This window comes from Molossus molossus, unplaced genomic scaffold (assembly GCF_014108415.1).
Source record: "Molossus molossus isolate mMolMol1 unplaced genomic scaffold, mMolMol1.p scaffold_m16_p_6, whole genome shotgun sequence".
NCBI classification, from domain to species: domain Eukaryota; kingdom Metazoa; phylum Chordata; class Mammalia; order Chiroptera; family Molossidae; genus Molossus; species Molossus molossus.
The window spans coordinates 52,723,066-52,743,563 of record NW_023425399.1 but is presented as its reverse complement, the minus strand read 5'-3'; the positions used below and the strand labels follow the sequence as shown (position 1 = coordinate 52,743,563).

General features: G+C 41.3%; 1 pseudogene; it reads right to left on the bottom strand.

The window, feature by feature from the left end:
* The window catches only part of LOC118619201, a 68,395-nt pseudogene that overhangs the window by 38,846 nt on the left and 9,051 nt on the right, over nucleotides 1–20,498 (bottom strand).

Here is a 20,498-nt window from a genome sequence, read left to right as displayed (position 1 = left end):
CTGACTTTTACTATTTCTTTCCTTCTACTTGCTCTGGGTTTTTTGTTTGTTTGTTTTCTTTCTAGATCTTTAAGTTGTAGCATTAGAGAGTCAATTAGGAATTTTTATTGTTTCTTGAGGTAGGCCTATAGTGCTGTGAACTTCCCTCTCAGGACTACTTTCACTGCATCCCGTAGATTTTGTGTTGTTGTGTGTTCATATTCACTGGTTTCCAGTAATTTTTTAATTTCTTCCTTGATCTCGTTGGTAACCCATTTGTTGTTTAACAACATGCTATTTAGTCTTCAAGTGTTTGAATGTTTTTGTGTGTTTTTGTTATAACTGAGTTCTAGTTTCATGTCATTGTGGTTTGAGAAGATGCTCAATACAATTTCCATCTTTTTTAATTTGTAGAGACTTACTTTGTATTTTAACATGTGGTCTATCTTTGAGAATGTCCGTGTGCACTTGAGAAGAAAGTATATTCTGAAGCTTTGGAGTAACATGTTCTGTAAATATCAATTAAGTCCAACTCATCTAGGTCGTCATTTAAGGACCTATGTCCTAGTTAAGTTTTTGTCTGGAAGATCTATCCAGTGGTGTAAGTAGGGTGTTAAAGTCACCCACTAAGATTGTATTGCTATTGATTTCTCCCTTGAAGTCCTCCATCAGTTTTGATATATCTTTTGGAGCTTCTGTATTTGGTGCATATATGTTTACCAGGGTTATATCCTCTTGTTGGATTGATCCTTTTAATATTATGTAGTGACATACTTTGTCTCTTATTATGGCCCTCATTTTGAAGTCTATCTTGTCAGATATGAGTATTGCTACATGAGCTTTTTTTTCATTTCCATTTGCTTGGTAAATTTTTTTCATCCCTTCACTTTCATCCTGTGTGAGTCTTTTGTTGTGATGTGAGTCTCTTGTAGACAGCATATATATGGGTCATATTTTCTTTTTTAATCAGCTACCCTATGTCTTTTGATTGGAGCATTTAAGCCATTTACATTTAAGGTTATTATTGATAGTTATTAGTTGCCTTTTTTCTTCCATACCTGTGTTCCCCCTTTTCTCTTTCAGTTTCTTCTTCTTCTTACAACAGTCCCTTCAGCATTTCTTGCAGTGCTGGTTTGATGGTGGTAAATTCCTTTAGCTTTTTTTTTTTTTTTTAAATTTGTGAAGTTCTTTATTTCTTCTTCAATTTTGAATGGTGGCCTTGCTGGATAGAGTAGTCTTGGATTCAGACCCTTGCCTTGCATTACTTTGTATACTTCATGCCACTCCCTTCTGGCCTGCAGCGTTTCTATTGAGAAATCAGCTGACAGTCTAATAGGAGCTCCCTTGTAGGTAACTTTCTGTTTCTCTCTGGCTTCCTTTAAGATTCTTTCTTTGTTTTTAATGTTTGTCACTTTTACTATGATGTGTCTAGCTGTGGGTCGTCTGGGGTTCATCTTGCTTGGGACTCTCTGTGTTTCCTGGACTTGTGTGACTTTTTCCTTCACCAGTTTAGGGAAGTTTTCTGTCATTATTTCTTCAAACAGGTTCTCTATTCCCTTCTCTGATTCTTCTCCTTCCGGTACCCCCATAATGCAAATGTTGTTATGTTTTGTCTTGTCCCACAGCACCCTTAAACTCTCCTCCTGCTGTTTAAACTTTTTTTTATTTTATTTGCTGCTCTATTTGGGTGTTTTTCTCTACCTTGTCTTCTAAGTCACTAATTTGGTCTTCAGCTTCTTCTAATCTATTATTGAACTCTTCTAAGTTATTTTTCATAACAGTTATGTCATTCTTTATTTCCTCATGATTTTTATGTATAGCTTCTACCTCTTTTTTTTTTAAGCTGCAGTAGTTCCCAGTGAGCTCTTCATAATTCTCATTAAGTTCCTTGTAGTTATCATCAAGTTGTTTGAGCACCCTTATAATCATTGCTTTGAATTCTTTCTCTGACAAGTTGTATTTTTCTAGTTCCTGTAGTTCCCTTTCTGGTGATTCCTCTGGTTTGTTTTTTTTTTTCTTTTTTCTTTTTTTCCATTTGGGTGTTGTTTCTTTGTCTCACCTTTTAGCAATCTGGTAGTTCTAATCCCAGGGAGGGATATTGGAATGTGTAGGCAGGTTGGTGTGTGTCAACTAAGGCTGCTGTACCTCCCAGCCTGTTTTGGTGTATGGCTCCTCTTGTCTGCTGTGGGTCCTGAAGAGTTGACATCTGGCAGCTACCATTGGTCTGTCGTGCAGGTCTTGGTTCCCCAAGACTTGCTGCTGCTTGGGCTGAGGCACCGCTTTTGATCAGCTTCTGCCGATTCTGCTGGGAATGGGTCTTAGCTGCCGATATATGCTGCTGCTGCCTGGGGTGCACGGGTCCATTTGGTGCCCTGCTGGGGTGTGTGAAACCCGCTGGTATGTTGCTGGGATGTGTGGGGTTCCACAAGTCCCTGTTGGGGTGCATGAGTCCCACTGGCATGCTGCTGGGGTTTGTAGGTCCCTCTGGTTTTCTTCTGGGGTGTGTGGGTCCGACTGGTGTGCTGTTGGGGAACCCTGCTGCCTGGTGGGGCTTAGCTCCTGATCAGTCACTGCTGGGGTGAGTGTCAGCTCCTGGTTCAAACTGCTACTGCTGCCACAGGGTGCTTTCAGGTCCCAATCCTTTACTGCTATTGGGGACTGAAGATGCTCCACACCTGGAGTTTTGCTGCTGCTGGGGGAAGGGGCTCTACTCCAACTCTGCTGCTGCAGTTGTCAGGGGCAGGTCTTAGCTGCTCTAGCCCTGCTGCTTGGTCTGGGGCACCACTCTTGATCAGCCTTGCTGATGCCACTGGGGATGGTTTCAGCTGCCAGTCTGCGTTGCTAATGCCTGTTGGGGTGGGTCTCTACTCCTGCCCAGTCACTGGTGCTGTGGGAGGAGGTGCTGAGCTTCTAAGTTGGTGCTATTGCCACACAAGCCTGGGCAGGCTGCCTTGAGCCTGGGCGGGCTGCTGCACTGCCATGGGCCTCTCTCTGTCTTTAACCTTTGGAATTTTGATGATGATGTGTCTTGGTATAGACCTCTTTGGATTCATCTTGTTTGGGACTCTCTGTGCTTCCTGGACTTGTATGTCTGTTTCCTTCACCAAGTTAGGGAAGTTTTCTGTCATTATTTTTTCAAATAGATTTTCAATTTCCTGCTCTCTCTCATCTCCTTCTGGCACCCCCATGATGCAAATGTTGGTATGCTTGAAATTGTCCCCGACGCTCCTTATACTGTTTCATTTTTTTAAATTCTATTTTTTCTTGCTATTCTGATTAGGTGTTTTCTGCTTCCTTATATTCCAATTCAATGGTTTGATTCTTGGCTTCACCTACTCTATTATTGATTCCCTGTAAATTATTCCATATTTCAGTTAGTGCATCCTTCATTTCTGATTGGTCCTTTTTCATGTTACTGATGTTCTCACTACATTCCCTGGTGGTCTCCTTAAGTTCCTTGAAGGTCTCACTAAGTTCCTGGGAGGTCTCATTAAGTTCCTTGAGCATTTTATAACCAGTGTTTTGAACTCGGCATCTGATTGATTGCTTATCTCCATTTTGTTTAGTTCTTTTCCTGGAATTTTGTTCTATTCTTTCATTTGAGATATGTTTCTTTGTCTCCTCATCTTGGCTGCTTCCCTGTATTTGTTTCTATTAGGTAGAGTTGCTATGTCTCCTAGGCTTCGTAGGGTTGTTGTGGCACAAGAGAACCGAGAGACCACCAGAGCCAAATTAAAGCCAAATAGAGAACGAAGCCAGCCAGCGATTGATCCCAAGCTCTCAGAGACCAGCTTTGGGGCCTCCAAATGTTGTGCATGACAGAGTCAAAGAAAAACTACTAGAGAATTGAAATTCAAATAAGAGCCATTTATTAGCTGGCTGGCATCTGATTCTGAGCACCCCTGTGACAGAGTCTTTGGAATTAGCCTCAATATGCTTTATTACATGCCTTTTATACCTTACAGAAAATAGGATCTTCTTGATATAACACCCAGGGCCACAGCAATGCTATATAGAATTAGTTTGCCTTACGGATAACAGGCACACCCAGGAACACCCAGGCACACTCAGGAACACCCAGGTATTTCAGGTATTTCAAGGTACATTGGGTCACACTTAGCCCCGAGCTGCACAAACATAATGCAAGCCTAATTCCTCGAGATTGTGGAAGAGGTCGAGTCTCTGATTCAAGACCTTCAGGCTCTGTGGACTCTGTCAGACACATAGCTGGCTCCCAACAATTTCTTGGTTCAGGGAGTATTCCAATTTACTAAGGTTATTTTGACTAAACAGATTCAGCTAGAGGGTACACAATGACTTTCTCAATAATCAATGATGGAGAGCACAATACTTTACCAATCATCAATTATGGGTTTATAAACATGCCAGCACAAGTTGGCCTGTTGCAGTAGGTATCCTGTAGGCTCCAGTGGCACAACCTCTCTGATCATCCCAGCTGGGCCCTCGAGGTGCACTCCTCGTGTGAACCGTACACCCTTCTGTTATAATTGAGTCTTGGTTGCTGCATGCCCCCTGCTGGGGATCAGGCCCACAACCTGGGCATGTGCCCTGATTGGAAATTGGACCTGTGACCTCTTGGTGTATGGGTCGATGCTCAACCACTGAGTCACACTGGCTGGGTATTGTCTTAGCAACTTTAGAGTGAAACATAATAAATGCTGGCTCTGAGGACAATGAACAATTTGGGCAATCTCAGACATGATGCTGAGAAGAAAAATGAAATCCTCATTTACTCAGTGAAAATTCATGTAAGACTTATGGCATTCTGTTAGATACTAGAAGTATAAAAATTAGTCAGACTTTGCCAACCCTTCTTGACCTTGCAGGGTCTACAGTTTAGAATCATATAATTAAACTAAGAAGTGTTTTCAAAGACTTCCTATGATTTTACTTTTCAGAGTTACCTGTTTTCTCTATTGTGAATCATCACTTATGTCCCTAAACAATAACCCAATGTAATTGGGTTATATACTCTCTTATATAAGAATATATAAAGGTCTTAAAAGTGGGTAGGAGAGAAAAGGTAAGGGTCTGTGACTATGATATGAGGAACCTTGAGAAGACTGTACTATACTAGCCTCTCTGTGAAATCTACCACAAAAGATGTAATAAGGTCTTCAAGAAGGACCCAGGAAAGAAACCAAGAAAAGCTTAGACCTTGGCTAATGTCACCTAATCTCTCGATGGGAAGTTATTCCTTGGCTCTTATGCAGCTGGGACCATTACCTAAGAGAAGTGGAAAGATAATAGTAAGAGGAAAGGGAGTTATGATAAAGAAGAGGGGCAAAAATCAAAGACAATTTTACCCTCTAGCTGGGTATTAGGTCCCCTTGAAACTCAGTCAGCATCCTTGGGATTATTTATCCCCAGGAGGCTTTACCCTCTTGTGTTATTCTTCTAATCTTCCAATAATCAGGGGCTTGTAAAGTGCTGCATGCAGATATGCACACACACAGAAACGGACTGTTGCTTTGAACTTGGGATGATGCCTGTGGCTAATGAGACCTACCACCTAATACCTACAATGAACTTTAAAGTCATACACATCATTCAGAAGCTAGAATGCTCGCGTGTCCCTATTAGCCCTTTACTCCCCTCCTTACTCCCAACACACAGCCCCATGGACAGTTTCCTCAGAATAGCAAACCAGCATGAAAAGCTGGTTGAACAGGTGGTCTGCAAGATTCTGTGCTCCAGATTCTTGTGCTCTGAAGACAGCACACAGAAGGAATTAGAAATAAGAACTTGTTTCAGTTTTCCCCAAATTTAAAAACATTGTTACTCCTCAAGGATAGCTGGTCAAAGTGTTATGATGACTCAACAGCATTCTTGCCATTTTCAAGGAGGAAAAATCTTGTGTTTTACTTTCAATGGTAATAAGTATATTACTTGAAGGCCTTTTCTTCTACCATAATTGTCACACAGATTACAGTGACCCTCAAGGCCTGTCAGAGTCTGAAGGCACATACCCAAATTGTATTAGGTTTAGAGGCTATGAAAGTGCAACTCATGTTCTTACCTTCCTCTCTTCCACCATTAAATATTCCTTCAGATTTTACCAGGTTTCCCACACTTTTTCACTTGTGTACCATCCAGTCCATTTTTGCCAAATGTACCTATCATTGTTGTCAGAGACTAGGGGCTGTAAGGGGGGTTACAGCGGTGAGATACTAAAGGTAAAGAAAGCATGTGGAGCCAACATCAGGAGAGATCAACAAATGGCAGCAGCATCTTTATTCCCAGAAGCAACAGCAACAGTGGCTGTTGCAGCAGCAGCAGCTTTATTCAATACTTTAAACAGCTTTTATAGACTCATGCAACGGGATGATCTACACAGGGTGGTGCATGGTGCATGCATCCTATGCTTTTGCTTTGCCATGCTTATGTAAGAAAACAGGGTCTGCAAGAGACATAGAAGTAGGGTATAGACTGACAAACCTCAGAAGAGGGGAGCAGGGGATGGGAGGGAAGAGATAAACCACAGAATTTACCTGCATGCATGCGTAACCATATGCTGGGGGTGGGCGGGATTGGGAGGAGGGTGTCAATGGGGGAAAAAGGAGAAACATTTGTAACAAAAACAAAAAAAAAGAAAACAGTGTCTGCACCTGTGCAGCCAGTTCTGGGTCAGGTCCTGACAGCCTCTATCAACAACAGGCTAAGTTCCCAGACCCCAGCACTCCACCCCCTAGAGGCTGGGGTGTCGGGACTTGACCTATAAAGTATTTCCCTGTGCCCAGAGCCTACAATAGCAGTACAGGGTGCAACACATAACCAAGACTCCTCCAGCAAGGCCTGTGAAGGTTTATGCCCTGTTAGGTGGTAGATCATTGCTCCTTCTTTCAGGTCCTGTTCTTAAAAGTCCTGCTACATATCTTTCCCCCACAGGGTTCGGTGGCCTATAAGTCACACCTAGGCTGCCTAGCAAGGCAGCCATAGGGTTAAGCCCCTATATACCTCCCAACTATTGGTGCACATGTGCTCACGGCAAGACTCTTTCATTAACACTACCCACATAGCTCTTAGTTCAGCCCATTGACTCAAATATCCAGCTCCTGTATCATACCAAAAAGTATTTGCAGCCGGTGCCAGAGTCACTGCCGCCCACATCAGCGGTTGGCCTCGGCAAGAACCATCGATATACCAGGTATCTGCCGGAGTGGGAGGCTTTTCCTCCTCAAAAGGGCTGGAGTTTTCCTCCGCTTCTGCAGAGGGCTCCTGTCATTCTGCCCTAAATTGTATAGGTCCTAGTGTTGTAGCTCACTGTCCTTAGAATCCAACTTGTCTTTAAGCTGCCCTAATTAACAACCTCAGAGACAGCAAGATGAACAATGGGGAATGTTATAGAGGGCTTTAGCCCCATAAAAATTAACTAGAGTTTGACCTTCACTGGGAATTTGAAAAGCAACATCCTTCAAGAAAAGGGAGGACAGAAACGGCCCCAAGGCCAGAGTGTCCTGCATGCTCTGTAAAGAAACTGATAGGGAGAAACTGAAGCTCCCTTTACCCCATAAAACTGTAACTGTTCAACATGTGTGTATTGCACCTGACTGACCGCTGATATCTGTCTCGAATTTGTTAGTTTTTAAAACTTGGATAATGGAATGAATAGCAGGACAGATGTATGCTGACCCAGTTCACCCAGTTCCCTTTCGCCTCAGCTCCCTCCCCCCTCCGTTCCCTCCTGCTTATCGCTAACTGCCTCAGCTTCTGTACACGCAGCTTGCTTGCTCTGCTAAACTCTTGAATGACCCCTGCCCTATATAAGCAACCCTCCCCCTGAGCTCAGGGCTGCAGTTCTCCTCTGTGTAGGTTGGCTGCAGTCCCTGCGCAGGTAATAAAACATCCCCAAAAACTGAAAAATGGAGTCTGAGTATGGTCGATCTCCTGGGTTACAACACTAGCAAGGACTGCAGCTCCTGCATCAAGGAGCTGGTAGAGGAACTGAGCTCTCTCTTCCAAGTAAGCTCCCCACTTTATCAAAGTGGGAGTTTGGGCCACCCTTGTGTGTGGTCAAATAGCCCACAACTGTAGCCACTCCTCTACTGGGTAGGTTGTTTGCACTGTGACAGAACAAGGACCAGTGACACTTTCACTGTACATCGCTGCCAACTGCTTCTCAATAAGGGACTGAAAACGCTCAGCTTCCTCTTATAATTGGGACAAAAACCAAATAGGAATCTTCTGAGCCTCTTGTTTTTGTCAGAGACCCCAGCCAAACCCTGAGTTGTCTACCTGAACATCAGGAGTAACAGCAAAGCCAAATCCACAACTCACAGTGTCTGTGCCTGGGCTTCTGCCTGCTTCCTGGCCAAAAATGCTTGCTCCACCACAGAAGACCATCCCAGGTCTCTCCATTCCAGGCCATGCGGTGGAGGGGTTTAATCAGCATGGCTAACTGGGGTATAAAGGTTCGCCTGAACCTTAGCAGTCCTAAATATGTCTGCAACTGTTTCACTGTTTCTGGTCAGGGATAGGCCTGTATTTTATCTATAATTGCCTCTGGCACGACCTTTGTCTTACCCAACTAAACAACACCAGAGTGTCCTCTTGACAGCCCACCCCCAGCCCACCAGGGCTTCCTGAAGGCTGAGCATTCTGGCTCCTAGCTCTGCAAGAGAATCAGAGGTCAACGTTATTTCACCAATATAATGGAACAAGTGTGCATGTACATAGCCCAGGGGTAACACTTGAACCATCCATTGCCTTCCTTCTCAGGTAAAGGCAAACTGTTCCTGGCTCTCAGAGTCAATATCTTATTCAGTTCCTGATAGTCCACAGTCCTCGGGATCACTGAAGGAGGGCTCATCCACATCGCTGTCCTCAGCCGAGCTGCTTGCCCTGTTGGACTGGGCTTCTATGGCCACATCCCAGGCCTGTTCCCCTGGGGCCTCATTTGCCAGCGGGATGTGTGGGTGAGGGGGAAGCTCCTCAGGCAGTGGTGGGGATGAGCCAGGGGTCGAGCCAGTGGCCTTCTCCCTGTTGGCCTCGGGTTCAGCGGGTGCTTCAGGCCCTGGCCCAGCCTCTGCCTCCTGTCTGCCACCTCCTGAGCACCAAGCCCCTTAGGCTGAAGCGGCTCCTCCTCTGGCAGGTTGGTGGCAGGCTGCGGCTGTCCCATTTAAGCCCACTCCTTGGCCTCCTCTGGTGCTGCTTACGTTCTCCACATCCTGCATGGGCCCACTGCTTCTGTCACACCAAGGGCCGGGATTGTCATACAGACCTGGCAGGACTGCTGGCACGAGAAGTCACAGCTGACTCAGCTGGACCCCAAAGCATGGGCTCAGCACCACCAGGTGCTGCTCCAAGTTCTCCTCCTTACACTGTAGCTGCTGCACTTGGTTTGTAAGGTCCTGGATGTTTCAGCTGGCATGTCGCAAGACTACCAGGAACATCCAAGTGACCAGACCCACAGCCTCCCAATGTGCCATGGGAATATTCGGCTCCAGCATGTCCAAAGCCTTCTGTACTTCACCAAGTTGGGGATGTACAGCGTCCCAATCTTTGGCAGTGTCCAGGCCATCAGGTACACCACCAATGGGTACTTGAGGGATGCTGGGGGCCATATCCTATCCGCCTGGGGCTGCTCCTCGCTAGAGGCCATTGGGGTACCCACCTGACCCTGCCAACTAGGTCAAGTGTCAGAGATTAGGGATTGCAAGGGGGGTTTTGGCAGTGAGATACCAAAGATGAAGACAGCATACAGAGCCAACATCAGGAGAGATCAACAAATGGCAGCAGCATCTCTATTTCCAGCAGCAACAGCAGCAGCTTTACTCAGTACTTCTAAAGCTTTTATAGACTCGTGCAAAGGGATGATCTACACGGGCGGTACGTGGCACATATGTCCCACGCTTCTGCTGTGTCATGCTTATGCAAGAAAACAGGGTCTGCGCCTGTGCAGCCAGTTCTGTGTCATGTCCTGAACCACTGCCTCTATCAACCACAGGCCGAGTTCCCAGGCCCCAATAATTGTGCACTATCTTTGTGATTGTTTCCATTTTGTTGTACTTGTGCTCTTATTTACTTCACATTTATTTTTAAACTAACTCAAATTTTATTATTTTAAGAGGAAACTTTTAGACGCAACCTGTGTCCATTGACAGTGAATAGATAGAGAAGCAGTGTGCATATATATAATGGAATAATATCCAGCCATAAAAAAGAATAAAACCTTGCTATTTGAAATAACATGGATGGACCCTGAGGATGTTATGCTATGTGAAATAAGTCAGGGAAAGACAAATACCATACAATCTCTTTTATATGTGGAATCTAAAAAATGAAAACAAAAAAATGAGCTCATAGATACAGAGAACAGATTGGTGGTTGCCAGTGGCAGGGGATAGAGGGTGTATGAAATGAGTGAAGGTGGTCAAAAGGTATAAACTTCTAGTTAAAAAATAAGTAAGTCCCAGGGATGGTATGTACAGCATGGTGACTATAGTTAATAATACTTGAAAGTTGCCAAAGGAGTAGATTTTAAAAGTTCTCATCATAGCCTGGCTGGTGTGGCTCAGTGGTTGAGCATTGATACATGCACCAAGAGGTCACTGGTTCAATTCCCGGTCAGGGTACATGCCTGGGTTGTAAATCAAATCCCCAGTGGAGAGCGTATAGGAGGCAGCCAGTCGATGTTCTCTCTCATGATGTTTCTGTCTCTCTCCCTTCCTTTCTCTCTAAAATCAATAAAGGAAAAATAAAGTTCTCATCTAGCCCTGGCCGGTTTGGCTCGGAGGTTAGAGTGTTGCTGGTTCGATCCCCTGTTCTGGTCAGTCAGGGTCATGTGGGGTGGTGCAGAAGGCAACCAGTCAATGTATCTCTCTCACAATGATCTCTCTCTCTCTCTCTCTCTCTCTCTCTCTCTCTCTCACCCTCCTTCATTATCCCTCCCTTCCACTCTAAAAATTAATGGGAAAATATCCTCTGGTGAGGATTAGCAACAACAACAACAACAAAAGTTCTCATCGTAAGAAAAAAAATGTAACTGTGTATGCTGATGGACATTAGGCTTACTGTGATCATTTCACAATATATACAAATATAGAATCATTGTTGTATGTATACATGAAACAAATGTAATGTTATATGTCAATTATATCTTGATTAAAAAATGTACAAAGTCTGCAAATTACTCTCAGATTGTTCAGCAATAAAATATGTATATGTGCAAAAAAAGAGGAAACTTTACTGTACACGTGAGGAAAGAGTATAACTTGTATGTTATCATAATAAAATGATAATGTTGCAGATAGCTACTTAACCTAGGATCTATTCAATAAAGGTTAAATACAGTGTTATAGAGGACCTAAAGGCTGGTAGGGAGCAAACTAATACTTTCTGAGATGGATCAAAGGATTGAAACAGACTTGAAATGAGACTCCATGATGCAACTTTAGTTGATGCTTTGCCATATACCACTGAAAAGCATTCTATGCAGCCCACCTGTATAAAACACTAGGTTGGCATTCTAATGCCTCCTACTTAATTAAATATATAGCTTTTACCCAGAGAAGTTGTGCTTGACTCTGTGAGGTTTCTGTCCCTGATGGAATGGGGCAGGTCAACCTTGAAGATAGATGGAAGTGATCCTGAACAGTTCAGGAAATCCCTAGAAAACTAGAAGTTTTTGAAGTGTGCAAATGGAAGAAAAGAGGAAGCACAAAAAAGACCAAATGAATGACCCACTTCACTTTGGTCCAGAGCTATCTTTATATTCTGTACCACCCCAAAAAAGCTTCATTTTGGATATTTAACTTAATTTAGAGTTAGTTTTACTTTCCTGAGAACTCCTTTATTATTATTATTATTTATATATTTTTTTAAATCCTCACCTGAGGACATTTTTCCTTTTTTTGTTCAGATAGAGTGGGAGGGAGAGAGAGGAAGAGAAAGAGAGGGAGAAACATCGACATGAAAGGGACACATCGAGTGGCTGCCACCCGCACGACCAACCAGGGCCGGGGACAAACTGCAACCGAGGTACGCGCCCTTAGCGGGAACCGAACCCGGGTCTCTCCGAACCCGGGTCTCTCTGAACTGCAGGCTGATGCTCTCACCGCTAAGCCAAACTGGCCAGGGCTTCCTGAGAACTCTTATTGCATCAAATTGGAGACCCAACATTTAAACAAAAGGAAAAAATTCCTTCCAATCATCCTTCAAAAGCAGTACAAATACTATGACTGCCTATTCACATGTCCAAAATATTTCCTTTATATATAATAAAACATTGTAGAAAAGGAATTTTGTGACTTATATTATACCTTATTTAATCCTTATCACAGCCCTTTGAAAATGTCCAAAGCCTATTTTCCTCAATATTTATTTGTATGGTACAGGTATACACTTCACGCTCCTAGATATCCTAGTACTTGCTTTAAGTTTTCACTTTGGTTTGAGAATGATAAGAAACTTAGTATATCAGTTTTCTCCATCAGTAATTTGGTAATTGCAATGTTCATATAAATAAACCGGTCAAGATAATTTTGAGCAGTGAATGTTTCATAATATAATTTATTGAAATGACAGCTAAATTTGTTGGAATTATTAATTTAGATATGCAGACCATTGTACTGTAAGTGCTCTCAGTGCAAATGGAAAAGACAGATCACTGAGCTCAGGACACGACTGACCATTCCAGAGTGTATAATCCACAATTTTGTGGCCCGGATTGCAGAAGCGTGGCTTCTGCTTCTAACAAGAAACAAAGAAGCAGCAGCTGAGCAGATAATAAAGAAAAATAGACTCACTATTACCTGAAATTATACTGACTTTGGCTTGTCCCCAAACTACTTCCCCTTTCAAAGTCACTTTGTGAGCATTGACCATATCAGAATAATGAGCATTCTCTGCAGCTGGCTGAAGGATGAGTCAGGATTCTAAATCTTGGCTGCAGTGCTGGGGAAAATGGAAACACCAGTGAAGGAGTACACCATGATGTCAGCATTTTCCAAGGGCTGGTCAAAATGCTATAAAAAACATGGTTTTGTGATGCAGTAAATACATCTATATGTCCCCCCCAAAATGAGACAAAGGGTTTGCTAAAAGCAAATCTAAGGGCTCATGGCATCTATCCTCAAGCGGGAAGAAGTTTAGCTGTTTTGCCTAGCATCCAGCATACCACCATTTAAGCACATTGTTGGCATTTAACAGATACAAAGGAGATGGTACAAAGTGTGGGAGTGCAGCAGTCTCCCCAAACTCAATGTGGGCAGCTCTGAATGACATTCCCTGAATAAAACTCCTCTGTCCCTTCATTAATGATCCAAATCCAAGTTTCAGAAATTTTTATCAATTCCTAAACTTCACATCACTTTGAGAAACATTGATCACTAAAATGTTAACACAAACAATCTTATATAATTGACCAAGGACTGGTATCCAGAACATATAAAGAACTCTTTCAATTCAGTAAGAAAAAGACAACAACCCAACAGAAAAAAAAATGAACAAAATTGGCCCATCTCAAAAGAGAAAACTTGAATAACCTACAAATATATTACCTCACTGGTAATCTGGGATGTGCCAATTGAAAAAAATGAGATAATAATTGAAAATTCATGTTCACACCAAAAAAAACTGTACATGAGTGTTAATAGTTTTTTTTGTAGTAGCCAGAAACTGGAAACAGTACAGAAATCTTTCCGTGGATTGTGGTTAAACAAACTGGTCCATCCATACCAATTATAAAAGAAATGGACTGTTGATATACACAACAACTCAATGACTCTTTAGGAAATTATGCTGAGGGACAAAAAATCAATCCTAAAAGATTACATACTGCATAATTCCAATTATATAACATTTTTGAAAGGACAACATTTTGGAACAGGGATTAGGAAGAAAGGAGAGGGTAGGAGGAAAGTAGAGGTGGCTGTAAAAGGGCAACAGGAGTGAATCATGTGGTGTTGTAACTGTTCTGTATCTTGAGTGTAAAAGCAGATAAACAGGCCTACATACACACGAGATACAATTGCATAGAACTAAATAAAACACACACACCGAATACAAGCAAAATTGGGGAAATCTAAACAAAATTGGTGGGCTGTATCAATTTTAATATCATGGTTGTGACATTGTACCATCCTTTCAAATGTTCTCTTTTGTAGTTACAATGCATAATTTCTCAAAAATGAGAAATTGATTATTAATTCATCCTTGCCAAACACATGACTAATTTATAAACAAAATTTATTAATTGGATTAATCTGGCTACAGACCTAGCTAACAGTCCCTTATGATGTGTGGGTGGCACCTGGTTAAAACATCAGTTCTTTTTGGGACTTGTAGGAACTCTGTGCAACTCTATAGGTCTCCTGTTCTCTCAGTGGTTGAGCATCGGCCCATGCACTGAGAGGTCACTGGTTCAATTCCTGGTCAGGGCACATGCCCAGGTTGTAGGCCAAATCCCCAATGTGGGGCATGCAGGAGGTGGCCAGTCGATGTTCTCTCTCATCGATGTTTCTCTCTCTCTCTCGCCCTCTCCTTTCCTCTTTCTCTAAAATCAATAAAGAAAAAAATTGTTAATAAAAATAAAAATAAATAAAATGAGGGGTTAGACTAAATACTCTGAGATTACACTAAATACTCCTTGATTTTAGATTCTAATTTACTCAATTATGTGAATTGTCAATTCAGTCTTTGAAAATCAATTACATTATTTTGTAAGTAATGAGAGCTACATGATCAAATTTTACATGTTATAATGCTATCTCAAAGAATAATTTAAGACATCTTGTAAAAATAGTATTTGGAAACTATTTAAACACATTACTTTTCTATTCTTACCTAATTCAAAGTTTCAATAATGTAGGTGTTTGATAAGAAATAACTTAAAAAAAAAAAATGCATCACCCTGACTGGTTTGGCTCAGTGGTTAGAGTGTTGGCCTGCGGTCCAGAGAGACCAGGGTTCGGTTCCCGTTAGGGGAGCGTACCTCAGTTGCAGTTTGTCCCTGGCCCTGGTTGGTCATGCGGGTGTCCCTTTCACATCGATGTTTCTCTCTCTCTCTTTCTCTCTCTCTCCCCCATTCTATCTGAACAAAAAATAGAAAAATGTCCTCGGGTGAGGATAAATAAATAAATAAATAAATAAATGCATTTATTTTTCTTTTAAGGAAAAACAAAAAAAAACAAAAAACAGGTAGTTTTCATTTAAAACTTTTAAAATGGCCCTGGCCAGTTTTGCTCTGTGGTTAGAGCATTGCGTCATGGGCCCAAGAATCGAGAGTTCAATTTCTGGTCAAGAACACATACCTTGGTTGCAGGTTTGATCCAGGGCTTCAGTTGGGGTTGTTAGGGAGGCAGCCAATTGATGTGTCTCTTTCACATCAATGTTTCTCTCTCCCTCCCACTCTGTCTAAAAATCAGTGAAAAAATATCCTTGGGTGAGGACTAAAAAACAACAAAAAAAAACGTTTAAAACTGCCCAGCCAGTGGGGCTCAGTTGGTTGAACATCTTCCCATGCACCAAGAGGTCACTGGTTCAATTCCTAGTCAGGGCACATGCCTGGATTGAGGGCTCAATCCCCATTAGAGGGTGTGCAGGAGGCAGCCCATAGATGTTTCTCTCTCATTGATGTTTTTATCTCTTTTCCTCTCCCTTCCTCTTTCTGAAATCAATAAAAACATATTTTAAAGAAAAAGATTTTAAAACTATTTGCAAATAAAGTTTTCCTCTTACGAGTTGGTTTGCAGAAGTAGAAACAGTTTCAGTTTGTGGTCACAGAGGACTAAACCAAATAATGGAATGCTAAGTTTTGTTTTAGATTTTTTTTTTTTTTTTAAAGAATAGCTTATTGTCCAGCCGGTGTGGCTCAGAGGCTGAGCATCGACCCATGCACCAAGAGGTCGCCAGTTCGATTCCCAGTCAGGGTACATGCTGGGATTTCGGGCTCATTCCCCAGGCAGAGGTGAGCAGGAGGCAGCTGATTTATGTATCTCACATCAGTTGTTTCTCTCTCCCTTCCTTTTGCTAAAAAAAATCAATAAAAAATAAAAAGGAAGGTACTTTAGAAAAATAATAATTATCATAATGGATAACACTTTAGTAGAAATTACTCTCTGCCAGGCATGGTTATAAAAACTTTATATATATTAACTATTAGGTGTTTATTAGTATAACTGATGTCTGTTTCAGGGTTTAGCTTAGAAAACTATGTTTCTGCTTCAGAAGCAGACAGGAGAGGTAGAAGCAATTATTTCCCTTAACCTTAGTTGCATACTTTCCAAGTGAAGTCACAAAGACTATTTTCCTGCTGGCAGAGAAAAGAAGATATGGACAGGTTTAAAATTATATATACCACATCATTTCCTTTTTAAAAGCAGAAGCTAAGGTATATATTATGCAGTTGGGCTCTTGAGCAGAAATTAAGAGTTGGCAGTATTGGTACTCAACTGGTATGCATTACAAGAAATCCTGATTCATGCTGAATCATAGCATTTTAGCTGGTTCTCTTTCAGGACACTTAATACTTTCTTATGGCCCATGTCATCCTACAAGATCAAGGGCAAGGTCTGTGTCTTAACTGGTCACCTTTGTAATCACTGCCATGTTAAGCACAATACCTGGGTAAGACTGAACACTAGAGGTGAGGAGGGGGATAAAACACATTTACAGGGAAAGGAAATATAATAGGAACCTCTTTCTTCAAATACAATCGGTGGTTTACCTTTTTAGTGAGTTAGCTTTTGTCATCTTATTTTCAAACATCTCTAGTGAATAGGTGTACCCAAGGGCATATCCAGGTAACACAAGTAAATGGAGTTAATATCCATTATAGATCTTCTCTGGAGACAATGAGAATGCCTCATGATCAGTTTGACTCAATAATAGTCATTATGGAGAGCTGGACACCACTAGAGAAGAGGCATTAGCTATTACTCCCACAGCAAAGCAGCAAAGATAACATTACATTTCCATTCCTTCTACTTAAGTCTTTCAAAACCTATAGAAGGACACTATGTTCAGTATCTCTATTTCATACCCCCCTCATTTATTTATTTATTTATTTTTTAATTAATTAATTTTGGTTACAGGTGTTACTCCTTTTCCCCCCACTGATTCCCCCTCCCTCCCCACCCTGTCCCCACCTTTGTTGTCCATGTCCATTGTTCATACATACATGCATATAAGTTCTGTGGTTTATTTCTCCCCCACCCCCTCTTCTGCGGATTGTCAATCTGTACCCCACTTCCACGTCTCTGGGACTACCCCATTCCTCAGACTGTTATGTTGATTATATTCCACAAGTAAGTGAGATCATGTGATATTTGTCTTTCTCTGGCTTGTTTCACTTAGGATAATATTCTCCAGGTCCCTCGATGTCATCTCAAAGGATAAGAGATCTTTCTTTCTTACAGCTGCATAGTATTCCATTGTGTATATACACCACTGCTTTTTTATCCATTCGTCTACTGATGCACATTTCGGCTGTTTCCAGACCTGAGTTATTGTAAATAGTGCTGCTACAAACATGGGGGTACATATATTCTTTCTGTATGGTGTTTCAGGCTTCTTAGGGTATATTCCTAGAAGTGGGATCATTGGGTCAAATGGCAGTTCAATATTTAATTTTTTGAGGTAACACCATATTGTTTTCCATAGTGGCTGCACCAATATGTATTCCCACCAGCAGTGTACTAGAGTCCCCTTTTCTCCACACCCTCACCAACACTTGTTGTTTGATGATTTGTTGATGGCGGCCATTCTGACAGGTGTGAGGTAATACCTCCTTGTTGTTTTAATTTGCATCTCTCTGATAATTAGTGATGTTGACCATTTCTTCATATGTCTCTTAGCCATTTCTATGTCCTGTTTGGAGAAGTGTCTATTTAGTTCCTCTGCCCATTTTTAATTGGGTTCTTTGTCTTCCTTTTGTTGAGTTGTATGAGCACTCTCTATATATTGGAAATTAAGCCCTTATCTGATATATCATTGGCAATTATGCTCTCCCATACAGTGGGTTGCCTTTCCATTTGATGATTGTATCTTTTACTGTGAAGAAGCTTTTGAGTTTGATGTAGTCCCATCTGTTCATTTTCTCCTTTGTTTCTGTTGCCTTAGGTGATGTATCAGTAAAAATTCTGCTGCCTATAATGTCTGAAATTTTGTTGCCTACATTTTCTTCTAGGATATTTATGGATTCATGAGTCACATTTAAGTCTTTTATCGATTTTGAGTTTATTCTTGTGTACGGTGTAAGTTGATGGTCTAGTTTCATTTCTTTGCACATAGCTGTCCAATTTTAGTAAATTTTTGATGGAGTTTTTGTGGTTTTCTTCGTATAGTATCATGTCATCTGCGAATAATGACAGTTTCACTTCCTCCTTTCCCATTTGGATCCCTTTTATTTTTTCCTCCTGTCTGATTGCTGTGGCTAAGACTTCCAATACTATGTTAAATAAGAGTGGTGAAAAGTGGGCATCCCTGCCTTGTTCCTGTTCCTAAGGGAAATGCTTTTAATTTTTGCCCATTGAGTATGATGTTGGCTGTAGGTCTTTCATATATGGCCTTTATTATGTCTAGATATGATCCCTCTATTCCCAGATTGCTGAGTGTTTTTATCAGAAATGGGTGCTGGATTTTGTCAAATGTTTTTTCAGCGTCTATTGATATGATCATATGATTTTTATCTTTCATTTTATTTATGTGGTGTATCACATTTATTGATTTGCGAATATTGTACCATCCTTGCATCCCTGGGATGAATCCCACTTGGCCATGGTGAATAATTTTTTGATGTATTGCTGGATTCGATTTGCGAGTATTTCGTTTAGAATTTTGGCATCTATGTTCATCAGGGATATTGGCCTGTAGTTTTCTTTCTTTGTAGTGTCTTTTTCTGGTTTTGGAATTAAAATTATGCTGGCGTCATAAAACGAGTTTGGAAGTCTTCCTTCTTCTTGAATTGAAATAGTTTGAGGAGAATGGGTATTAGTTCTTCTTTGAATGTTAGGTAAAAATCCCGAGTGCAGCCATCTGGGCCTGCATACCCCGCCTCATTTTTCTAAAAAAAATTAGGAACATTCGTCCTTTAATAGCAAACATTTTATTTAGCTCTGTGATTGGAACTGTAAACAAAGTCAAGCCATGAAATATTAGTTTATGTTTCCCATGACAATATTTACTTGTCTTCCTAGTGTGGCATGAATGCACCCAAAGTGGACTTCTTACCTAGCCTCTTGCCCTTGTTGAAATCAAAAGCAGAGACCAACCTTGAAGGTTCCCTGAGCAGACAAAACAAATTTAGTCATTAATTTAGCTTAATTACTAATCACTGGAAAGACACTACTTTCTCACTGTGTAAGCTGCTTTGTAATCCCCATTCCATGTTTTGGTTTGAGTGCTCCCAGTTTATAAACTTTTTGGCATGTGCACAGTAAATTTTTACCAATTACTACTTCAGTGACTCTGGTTTTACCTCGGATACTTTTGAACCTTTGACACATTATACTGACTCACTTAGGAAAGTACTACTAAAATCTATGCAATTATACTACTCCTTACCTCAAGATATTATAAACATTTGTCAGGGAGGGGGAAGCTATAAAGCTGTGTAAACATCTTCATAACAAAACTATATAAATACAAAATACTGTTTTATTATTGGTAACTCCTATGTTACAACTCAATACATAAAATGCTAGACAATTCAATCTTATTGGAAATGGGGCCTTTTTGTTCTGAATTTAAAAATATGTTTACTTTAAATTGTCTTAGTTTGCAAAGATTAAAAGAAGATCATTGGTCTTTAAAATAGTCCCTTCCCTCTTTGATAATTGCTACCCTTTATTAAGTACTATGTTGACAATTTGCTAAATGCTTTACAATGACTAAGCCCTAGTGATTTGAACCTAGGTTTAATACCTACCTCTTAACACCTGTGCTCTTAACCACTTTACTACCTCTTCACAAACATGATTTCAAAAGCAATACCGAGACTGGAAAGATTCAATGAGATGAAACTAGGACAAAGAATAAGAGTTATTAAAGAAATAAAAAGTACATTGCTGGGACACACCAGCCAGCAACATGGGTTGCATACTAAGTCTGTACGAAACTATAGTAATTTCAGGATCTTTTAAAGCTCAAGACTGGAGCCTAGCCAGTGTGGCTTGCTGGTTGAGCGTTGACCCATACACCAAGAGGTCACCAGTTGATTCCTAGTCAGGGCACATGCCCAGGTTGTGGGCCCAATCCCCAGTGTGGGGCCTGCAGGGGGCAGCCAATGATGTTTCCATCTCTCTCTCTCCCTCCCTCTCTCTCTAAACCTCTTCTCAAGAAAGAAAAAAATAAAATAAAGCTCGAGACCGGGGATGGCGCTCCTTTTTTTTTTCATTACACAACATTCCGTGTTTAGTTCACATTGAACAACTTAAATTATTTTCATGTTAACAGTATCTGCGAGTCTCTCCGTCTCTGTCTCTCTAATCTCTTTTGGAGAAAACACCAAATTTAAAGGCCAACCAATCCTGAATGTGATAGCCCAGGCCAGATGGCTC